This window comes from Nerophis ophidion, linkage group LG14, assembly GCF_033978795.1.
Source record: "Nerophis ophidion isolate RoL-2023_Sa linkage group LG14, RoL_Noph_v1.0, whole genome shotgun sequence".
Taxonomy (NCBI): Eukaryota; Metazoa; Chordata; class Actinopteri; order Syngnathiformes; family Syngnathidae; genus Nerophis; species Nerophis ophidion.
This window is the reverse complement of record NC_084624.1, coordinates 54,928,135-54,939,492: the sequence shown is the minus strand read 5'-3', so window position 1 is coordinate 54,939,492 and position 11,358 is coordinate 54,928,135. Positions and strand designations below refer to the sequence as shown.

General features: G+C 41.6%; 1 protein-coding gene across 1 annotated transcript in view; it reads left to right on the top strand.

Annotated features, from left to right (window-relative positions):
- Positions 1–11,358, top strand: part of si:ch211-106h4.4 (MAM and LDL-receptor class A domain-containing protein 1) — a 208,028-nt gene that overhangs the window by 1,425 nt on the left and 195,245 nt on the right. Inside the window, exons 1-2 of the mRNA XM_061921077.1 lie at positions 1–305; positions 5,537–5,642. The exon at positions 1–305 is cut by the window's left edge and continues 1,425 nt beyond it. The gene's annotated coding sequence lies outside the window, so the exon portion shown is untranslated. The remainder of the gene's footprint in view (positions 306–5,536; positions 5,643–11,358) is intronic.

Here is an 11,358-nt window from a genome sequence, read left to right as displayed (position 1 = left end):
GTTCTCTACTAAATCCTTTTCAGCAAAAATATGGCAATATGGCGAAACGATCAAGTATGACACATAGAATGGACCTGCTCTCCCCGTTTAAATAAGAAAATCTCATTTCAGTAGGCCTTTAAACACATGCATACAGTGCAAAGACTTTTATTATGGAGGGTTACTTCCTGCCCCAAAATGGCGCTCGCTTCCGCTTAAGTAAGTACTGCGCACTTGACAAGGCACTCTCTTGTTGCTGTGAGACACGCGGGAGAAGAAACTCGCAAAATCTTCTCATACTCACACTTTTCAAACTTCATAATTAGGTGAGTCATTTGCCATGGCATACTCAACGGAATTAAAAAATCACAATCATGTGCCATGTCGCCAATATTATGTTTGCGTCTGTTTAGCTTAGGCGCTAACTGCTACTATTTCTCCATACAGCCAACATGTTGGATTAAAGTTCTACTGAAATGAGATGTTCTTATTTAAACGGGGATAGCAGCTCCATTCTATGTGTCATACTTCATCATTTCCAGATATTGCCATATTTTTGCTGAAAGGATTTAGTAGAGAACCTCGAAGATAAAGTTCGCAACTTTCGGTGTTAAGAGAAATGTCCTGCCTCTACCGGAAGTAGCAGACGATGACGTTTTGATTGATTGATTGATTGATTGATACTTTTATTAGTAGATTGCACAGTACAGTACATATTCCGTACAATTGACCACTAAATGGTAACACCCCAATAAGTTTTTCAACTTGTTTAAGTCGGGGTCCACCTTCATCAATTCATGGTACAAATATATACTATCAACATAATTCAGTCATCACACAGGTTAATCATCATAGTATGTACATTGAATTATTGACATTATTTACAATCCGGGGGTTGGGATGAGGAGCTTTGGTTGATATCAGTACTTCAGTCATCAACAATTGCATCAACAGAGAAATGTGGACATTGAAACAGTGTAGGTCTTATTTAGTAGGATATGTACAGCCAGCAGAGAACATAGTGAGTTCACATAGCATAAGAACAAGTATATACATTAGAAGTACATTTGAGTTGTTTATAATCCGGGGAGATGGGATGTGAATGGAGGAGGGTATTAGTAAAGTGTTGAAGTTGCCTGGAGGTGTTGTTTTAGAGCGCTTTTGAAGGAATATAGAGATGCACTTACTTTTATACCTGTTGGGAGTGCATTCCACATTGATGTGGCATAGAAAGAGAATGAGTTAAGACCTTTGTTAGATCGGAATCTGGGTTTAACGTGGTTTGTGGAGCTCCCCCTGGTGTTGTGGTTATGGCGGTCATTTACGTTAAGGAAGTAGTTTGACATGTACTTCAGTATCAGGGAGGTTTTATAGACTAGGCTCAGTGCAAGTTGTTTGACTCTGTCCTCCACCCTGAGCCAGCCCACTTTGGAGAAGTGGGTTGGAGTGAGGTGTGATCTGGGGTGGAGGTCTAAAAGTAACCGGATTAGCTTGTTCTGGGATGTTTGGAGTCTAGATTTGAGGGTTTTGGAGGTGCTGGGGTACCAGGAGGTGCAAGCGTAATCAAAGAAGGGTTGAATGAGAGTTCCCGCTAGAATCCTCAAGGTGCTTTTGTTGACCAGAGAGGAGATTCTGTAGAGGAATCTGGTTCTTTGGTTGACCTTTTTGATGACCTTGGTTGCCATTTTATCACAGGAAAGATTAGCCTCTAGAATGGAAGCTAGGTAGGTGATCTCATCTTTCCTGGTGATAACAATGTCACCCACTTTTATAGTCAAGTCACTGACCTTCTTAAGTTTGATATGGGACCCAAATAGGATGGATTCCCTTTTACCTAAGTGTATGGATAGCTTGTTGTCGGCGAGCCAGGTGCAAATATTGAGGAGTTCAGCACTGAGGATTTGTTCCACCTGTGACTTGTCCTTGCCGGATACCAGCAGGGCGAGTCATCCACAAACAGGAACAATTGACAGTGGCATGTTGATGGCATGTCATTCACGTATATTAGGAACAGTAAAGGTCCTAGTATACTGCCTTGGGGGACTCCACAGCTTACTGAGAGGGGAGGGGACATGGTGCCGTTCACCTGTACCACCTGTTTCCTCCCCTCCAAGTAAGATTGCATCCAGCTCCATGAGGTTTCGTCCAATCCGATTGCTCGGAGCTTATCCAACATGTTGATGGCTCCTCACATATTCACATTGTTTTTAATGGGAGCTGTCACGCCAAATTTCATCCCCCCTGCAAAACCTTCCCCCCCCATTTACTTCCGGGGTCATGATTAATACAGGCGTTTTGTTAACTCTATATTTTAAAAATATAACGCTATATTATAAAAATACAGACGTTTTGTTAATGCTATATTATAAAAAAAAAAATTCAAAAAACAATTTACAAACACAAGCCATGGGAAGACACATTTACTTCCGGGGTCACGTTTCCTCACGTTTCCTCTCACGTCAACCCAAGCTTGTGTTTGTAAATTGTTTTTTTCATTTTTTTAAATTTTGTTTATAATATAGCGTTAACAAAACGTCTGTATTTTTATAATATGGCGTTATATTTTTTATAATACAGCGTTAACAAAACGTCTGTATTAATCATGACCCCGGAAGTAAATGGGGGGGGGGGGGGTTGTAGGGAGAAGAAATTTGGCCTGACAGAGCCTCCAACAAAAAGTGCTATTCGGACCGAGAAAACGACAATTTCCCCATTAATTTGAGCGAGGATGAAAGATTTGTGTTTGAGGATATTGATAGCGACAGACTAGAAAAAAAAAAAATGCGATTGCATTGGGACGGATTCCAATGTTTTTAAACACATTTACTAGGATCATTCTGGGAAATCCCTTATCTTTCTATTGCGTTGCTAGTGTTTTAGTGAGTTAAATAGTACCTGATAGTCGGTAGGGTGTGTCCACGGGTGTCGTGACGCGCAGTGTCTCAGGGGAGTCGACGGCAGCTGCATGGACGCCACAAGCTACAGGCAGGGTGGTACATCACTGAAAAAAGGTTGAGAACCACTGCTCTAGATGGAACGCAGGTATTTGGTTTGTTGCGCAACACTGTGTATCGGTTGGGGACATCTCTACGCTGCTGATCCGACTCCGCTTGGGATGGTTTCCTGTGGACAGGGACTCTCGCTGCTGTCTTGGATCCGCTTTGAACTGAACTCTCGCGGCTGTGTTGAACTTTCACAGTATCATGTTAGACCCGCTCGACATCCATTGCTTTCGGTCCCCTAGAGGGGGCGGGGGATTGTCCACATTTGAGGTCCTCTCCAAGGTTTCTCATAGTCATCATTGTCACTGGCGTCCCACTGGGTGTGAGTTTTCCTTGCCCTTATGTGGGTTCTTCCGAGGATGTCGTAGTCGTAGTGGTTTGTGCAGTCCTTTGAGACATTTGTGATTTAGGGCTATATAAATAAACATTGATTGATTGATTGATTGACTTTAATTTTACTCTGCTTGATTGTGTTGTAGGAACAATACCAATGTGAGCAATTTGTATAATGCACTATCTTTTTGCAAATTGCTTCCAGCTAAATATTTGAATAATGTGTGGTGCACATTTTGCAAATTAATGGGCGCAATTTGTATAATGCACAATCTTTTTGGCAATTTTGGAAATTGCTTCCAGGTATATATTGATCATGTTGGAAGTTCTGGGTACTAACCCTAACTAACCCTTGATGCCGTCCACGCAGTGTTGGGAGACTGTTTTGCTGTTCTTCTTCTGTTCGATGTAGCTTTCTGTGCAGAATCCCGCAAATTCTTCTTCAGCCGTCCTCAAACCATCCGTTTGCACGGTTGCGCCATTTTCAAACAAAATCTCGTCTTGCGCACAATGAAAATGACGTATAGTTTGCTAAGTGCGCGAAATTGGTGAAATGCTTACAATTGTTTACCAACTTTGAATGTTTGGACAAGTACTTGAATTTCAATCATGATTCATTGAGTTTCTGATAATGAGTATTATTATGAAACTAGTTTATAGTTCCAACTATGGTGGGATCACACTCCTCAGACTTCCCGGTCAGGTTTATTCAGGTGTACTGGAGAGGAGGCTACGCTGGATAGTCCAACCTCGGATTCAGGAGGAACAGTGTGGTTTTCGTCCTGGTCGTGGAACTGTGGACCAGCTCTATACTCTGGGCAGGGTTCTTGAGGGTGCATGGGAGTTTGCCCAACCAGTCTACATGTGCTTTGTGGACTTGGAGAAGGCATTGGACCGTGTCCCTCGGGAAGTCCTGTGGGGAGTGCTCAGAGAGTATGGGGTATCGGACTGTCTTATTGTGGCGGTCCACTCCCTGTATGATCAGTGTCAGAACTTGGTCCACATTGCCGGCAGTAAGTCGAACACATTTCCAGTGAAGGTTGGACTCCGCAAAGGCTGCCATTTGTCACCGATTCTGTTCATAACTTTTATGGACAGAATTTCTAGGCGCAGTCAAGGCGTTGATGGGTTCCGGTTTGGTGACCGCAGGATTAGGTCTCTACTTTTTGTAGATGATGTGGTCCTGATGGCTTCATCTGACCGGGATCTTCAGCTCTCGCTGGATCGGTTCGCAGCCGAGTGTGAAGCGACCGGAATGAGAATCAGCACCTCCAAGTCCGAGTCCATGGTTCTTGCCCGGAAAAGGGTGGAGTGCCATCTCCGGGTTGGGGAGGAGACCCTGCCCCAAGTGGAGGAGTTCAAGTACCTAGGAGTCTTGTTCACAAGTGAGGGAAGAGTGGATGGTGAGATCGACAGGCGGATCGGTGCGGCGTCTTCAGTAATGCAGACGTTTTACCGATCCGTTGTGGTGAAGAAGGAGCTGAGCCGGAAGGCAAAGCTCTCAATTTACCGGTCGATCTACGTTCCCATCCTCACCTATGGTCATGAGCTTTGGGTCATGACCGAAAGGATAAGATCACGGGTACAAGCGGCCCAAATGAGTTTCCTCCGCCGTGTGGCGGGGCTCTCCCTTAGAGATAGGGTGAGAAGCTCTGCCATCCGGGAGGAACTCAAAGTAAAGCCGCTGCTCCTCCACATGGAGAGGAGCCAGATGAGGTGGTTCGGGCATCTGGTCAGGATGCCACCCGAACGCCTCCCTAGGGAGGTGTTTAGGGCACGTCCAACCGGTAGGAGGCCACGGGGAAGACCCAGGACACGTTGGGAAGACTATGTCTCCCGGCTGGCCTGGGAACGCCTCGGGATCCCCCGGGAAGAGCTAGACCAAGTGGCTGGGGAGAGGGAAGTCTGGGTTTCCCTGCTTAGGCTGTTGCCCCCGCGACCCGACCTCGGATAAGCAGAAGAAGAAGATGGATGGATGGATGGATGGCACTTGTAATAGAACTTGTAATTGATCCGTGATTGAGTTTGATCACTTTAGATAAGAAATCGTGATCTGTATTATTAGAAATGTATTATGAATGTTCATTTTTATTGGACTCATGATTGCATATTCATCAACATGGTTAAATGATGTCATATTAATTGTTTATTAGTACAAAAAATGAGTCATTCTGGACAATTGAATGCTTATAGTATGCATACTTTGTTTTTTGGACTTTTAGGTCAGGTTTTTTTCCCGGGAAGGAATACCTGGGGACCCAAACAACCTGAGCTCCCGATCCACCTTTAAACTCAACTCAACAAAATGGCGAACTAAACATCTATGCGGTAGGACAAGCATTTTTTTTTTCTCCTCCGCTGCAAACTTTTTGGATTACTTTTGTTTTTTAACTGAACTTTTTGACTGACGAGAAAGTCGTTGCATTTTGCGTATCTTTTGAACTGAACTGTGGACTGGTTTCGAAAAGAAAGCAGGACTGTATCTTCTATTTTTGTTTGGGGCATTTTCTTTTATTTTCTATTGGCTTATCTGCGGTATTTATGTTCTTGTGTCAATACATTTAAAGTCCTACTAAAAGCCACTACTAGCCACCACACAGTCTGATAGTTTATATATCATTGATGAAATATTAACATTGCAACACATGCCAATACGGCCGCTTTAGTTTACTAAATTGCAATTTTAAATTTCCCGGGAGTTTCGTCTTGAAAACGTGGTGTAATGATGACGTGCATGCAAGACGTCACAGGTTTTTAGGAAGTATGAGCGCTGCACACACACACAGCTAAAAGTCGTCTGATTTAACGGCATAATTACACAGTATTTTGGACATCTGTGTCGAATCTTTTGCAATTTGTTCAATTAATATTGGAGAAGTCCCAGTAGAAAGATGGAGTTGGGAAGCAGGGGCGTGCACATGATTATAGAGGGGCAGGGGCTCAAAGTCAGAAAAGGGCAGGACATTTTTTTTTGGTCCTTTACACAATATGGAAATTAATGTAAAATTAAATGTGCTCATAGGAAGCTAACTACTTAGCTGTGTGTCCTTTGTAGGTAAAAGTGATTGCCATTTCTTTTGTGTCAACAAAGTATTTTCATAATGAGTTAATTCACATTATCATAGGCTTAGAAGACATGAAAAGCAACAAAACACTGGTTTATTACTAGGCTATTTATTGTTAAAGATAAGCACTTTAATATTGAACATTGAACAGTGCAACATGAACTTCGAAAAAAAATAAATACCCAAATGGAAAAAACTTCAAAGTGAAAGTCTGTCCTTCCCTTAACTTTATGAAAACACCATCAAGTTGTAACTTATGGTCTTTCTCACTTAATGCTCAGACTAAACAACTGAAACGCAATACATCTTTATATCTAAACCTCTACTGTGAGAGAAATGTGATCCGCCGTAAATACAGTGTTTTATTTTGTATTTTGTACACTACTTCCTGCTCTGTGCGGAATTGATGTGCCGTGCTCAATTGATGCGCCATGCTCCGACGTCCGGCAAAAACAGAAGTTGACGCATTGAATAATAGAATAATACCGCGTTTTTCAGAAATATTACCCATATTAGATGCTGAATAAGTGAAGTGAATTATATTTATATAGCGCTTTTTCTCTAGTGACTCAAAGCGCTTTACATAGTGAAACCCAATATCTAAGTTACATTCAAACCAGTGTGGGTGGCACTGGGTGCAGGTGGGTAATGTGTCTTGCCCAAGGACACAACGGCAGTGACTAGGATGGCAGAAGCGGGAATTGAACCTGCAACCCTCAAGTTGCTGGCACGGCCACTCTACCAACCGAGCTAAACCGCCCCTGTGGTGTAGTGGACCATAACTCACAGGTTCAAGTTGCTCTACCGTCACGTCTCCTCAGGGGCGTGTCCTCTCACTCACTCGCCCTCTCTCTCTCTCTCTGGTGGAAGCAGCAGGCTTAAACAACCCGGTATTACAACAAAACCTGGAGTTTTTGTACCGCTGTTTTTTTGTTTTGTTTTGTTTTTTTACATCCCTAACAGGAATTTATTAATGTTTAAAGGAAAAAAAAAACCCACACACACAGGCAGAAGGCACTTTTTAAGACGAGGCAAAAAAGGGCACCCATAGGGCCCAATGTGTGCACGTGCCAGGTTTAGCCTTTGGCCACACAAACACACGGGGATTCCTTGTTTAAAATTCACGAATTTGAAACTTTACTATGGATCACAGCGGACATGGATCCCGACCACTTGTCAACCAGCAGGTTTCGGTGAGAAAATTGTGGTTAAAAAGTCGCCACTTGCCGGATATCAGCTGAGCTTGCGCCTCCCGTACAGCTGCCGTCGACTTCCATGAGACACTGGCGTCAACCCCTGGCTGTGGACGTACACGTCCGACTATCAGGTACTGTAACACAACAGAAAGATAAAGGATTTCCCAGAATTATCCTAGTAAATGTCTCTAAAAACATCGGAATCCATCCCAATGCAATCGCGTTTTGTTTTTTTAACTTATTTTTTTTCATCTTTTTTTTTTTCTAATCCGTCGCTACTATCTGTATATCTGTTTTATTTCTCTAAGAACAGAATAAGTTAAGTTCATAAAAGGGGATTTAAATCAAAATGTATAAAAGTTCATAAGAAGGCTTTATTTAAGTTACTATGTCTAAAAATGTAATTTCATGCCTTTTTGTTGGGTTTGTGGGCATGCTTTTGTTTTGAAGTGTCTCGATTGGTCTGTGAACGGATATAAGGAAGCTACTTCCGGGTATGAGTGAACATCTGTTTGATGCAATGAGAAGAGATAAAGAGAGCGACTGATGGTAAAAGGACTAAAAAGTGTCACAAGGACTTTCAGCGTTTGCGCTATAAGAGCCAGAAGATCACAATTTCCTCCTAAAAGAAGCATGCAGGCCAACGAGGTATTTGTCATTTCTAGGGATGCACCGATTAATCGGTAACCGAATATATTCGGCCGAATATGGCAAAAAAAAGCCACATTCGGCCTTCGGTGGAATGAGTTAAAAACAAGGCCGAATAGTGGCGTGTGACGCAAGTTTTTGACGCGGTGACGCAATCAACCAACGTGCAGTGACGTTGGGATATGTTGTGTACCTGTATAAGTGTATGAGGTTACAATGTTGTGTACCTGTATAAGTGTATGAGGTTACAATGTTGTGTACCTGTATAAGTGTATGAGGTTACAATGTTGTGTACCTGTATAAGTGTATGAGGTTACAATGTTGTGTACCTGTATAAGTGTATGAGGTTACAATGTTGTGTACCTGTATAAGTGTATGAGGTTACAATGTTGTGTACCTGTATAAGTGTATGAGGTTACATTGGGATATGTTGTGTACCTGTATAAGTGTATGAGGTTACAATGTTGTGTACCTGTATAAGTGTATGAGGTTACAATGTTGTGTACCTGTATAAGTGTATGAGGTTACAATGTTGTGTACCTGTATAAGTGTATGAGGTTACATTGTTGTGTACCTGTATAAGTGTATGAGGTTACAATGTTGTGTACCTGTATAAGTGTATGAGGTTACAATGTTGTGTACCTGTATAAGTGTATGAGGTTACAATTTTGTGTACCTGTATAAGTGTATGAGGTTACATTGTTGTGTACCTGTATAAGTGTATGAGGTTACAATGTTGTGTACCTGTATAAGTGTATGAGGTTACATTGGGATATGTTGTGTACCTGTATAAGTGTATGAGGTTACATTGGGATATGTTGTGTACCTGTATAAGTGTATGAGGTTACAATGTTGTGTACCTGTATAAGTGTATGAGGTTACATTGGGATATGTTGTGTACCTGTATAAGTGTATGAGGTTACATTGGGATATGTTGTGTACCTGTATAAGTGTATGAGGTTACAATGTTGTGTACCTGTATAAGTGTATGAGGTTACAATGTTGTGTACCTGTATAAGTGTATGAGGTTACATTGGGATATGTTGTGTACCTGTATAAGTGTATGAGGTTACAATGTTGTGTACCTGTATAAGTGTATGAGGTTACATTGGGATATGTTGTGTACCTGTATAAGTGTATGAGGTTACAATGTTGTGTACCTGTATAAGTGTATGAGGTTACAATGTTGTGTACCTGTATAAGTGTATGAGGTTACAATGTTGTGTACCTGTATAAGTGTATGAGGTTACAATGTTGTGTACCTGTATAAGTGTATGAGGTTACAATTTTGTGTACCTGTATAAGTGTATGAGGTTACATTGTTGTGTACCTGTATAAGTGTATGAGGTTACAATGTTGTGTACCTGTATAAGTGTATGAGGTTACATTGGGATATGTTGTGTACCTGTATAAGTGTATGAGGTTACATTGGGATATGTTGTGTACCTGTATAAGTGTATGAGGTTACAATGTTGTGTACCTGTATAAGTGTATGAGGTTACAATGTTGTGTACCTGTATAAGTGTATGAGGTTACATTGGGATATGTTGTGTACCTGTATAAGTGTATGAGGTTACAATGTTGTGTACCTGTATAAGTGTATGAGGTTACATTGGGATATGTTGTGTACCTGTATAAGTGTATGAGGTTACAAGCACACACTTAGTGGGGCCTCTGTTTACATTATTAGTCTGTTGTGTAGGCTACCTGTATAAGTGTATGAGGTTACAATGTTGTGTAGGCTACCTGTATAAGTGTATGAGGTTACAATGTTGTGTACCTGTATAAGTGTATGAGGTTACAAGCACACACTTAGTGGGGCCTCTGTTTACATTATTAGCCTGTTGTGTAGGCTACCTGTATAAGTGTATGAGGTTACAAGCACACACTTATTGAGATTTACTTAAGCCTTCTGTTTACATTATTAGCATATCTACTGTGGCTAAGCAGACTTTTGCCAAAAGGACAATAATTCATTTGTTGTGGGTTTATCCACTTTAATGCACTTTATTTTTGGGGGGGGAATGCATGTTTTGTTTGAAGGCCTAATATAAATGAAAAACTGTGCTTTTTTTTTGAAAAGCAAAGACTACTGGAATATTAAAAAAAGTCAATATTCAATAAAAAATTACTTTATTTGAAAAACATGTCTAAATATTTATTCTAGGCTATTTATGCAATATTTGAAAAATTGTGAAAAACTGCATTCATTATTTGGTATTCGGCCTTCGGCCAAGCGTTTAAATTTTATTCAGATTCGGCTTCGGCCACAAATTTTCATTTCGGTGCATCCCTAGTTGTGTTTGTATTTTACTTCGGTAAAATGTTTGAGCCACATGCTGTGCATGTTATTTTTACGTTTTGCTTTATTTTATTAACAGTTTTCACGGTGAATTGAAGGGAAAGGAAGCCTTCAATAAATCAGTCAAAGAAAGCCATTGTGTCAGTGCTATTTGGAAGGAGTTACACTATCAATATCCTCAAACACAAATCTTTCACCTCACTCAAATTAATGGGGAAATGGTCGTTTTCTCGGTCCGAATAACACTTTTTGTTGGAGGCTTCCATTTAAAACCTGGGGCGTCAAACTCTAGCCCGCGGGCCAAATTTGGCCCGCCGTGTAATTTCATTTGGCCCTTGAGGCAATATCAAATGAACATTAGAACTGGCCCGCCGCTGTAACACCGCATTCACCACTAATACTCTTACTCATCAACCCTCCCGATTTTCCCGGGAGACTCCCGAAGTTCAGTGCCCCTCCCGAATTTCTCCCGATTTCCACCCGGACAATAATATTGGGGGCGTGCCGTAAAAGCACTGCCTTTGGCGTTCTCTACATATCGCCATGTCCACTTTTCCTTTATACAAACAGCGTGCCGGCCCACTCACATAATATATGCGGCTCATACACACACACAAGTGTATGCAAGGCATTCTTGGTCAACAGCCATACAGGTCACACTGAGGGTGGCCGTATAAACAACTTTAACACTGTTACAAATATACGCCACACTGTGAACCCACAGCAAACAAGAATGACAAACACATTTCGGGAGAACATCAGCACCGTAACACAACATAAACACAACCGAAAAAATACCCAGAACCCTTTGCATCACTAACTCTTCTGGGACG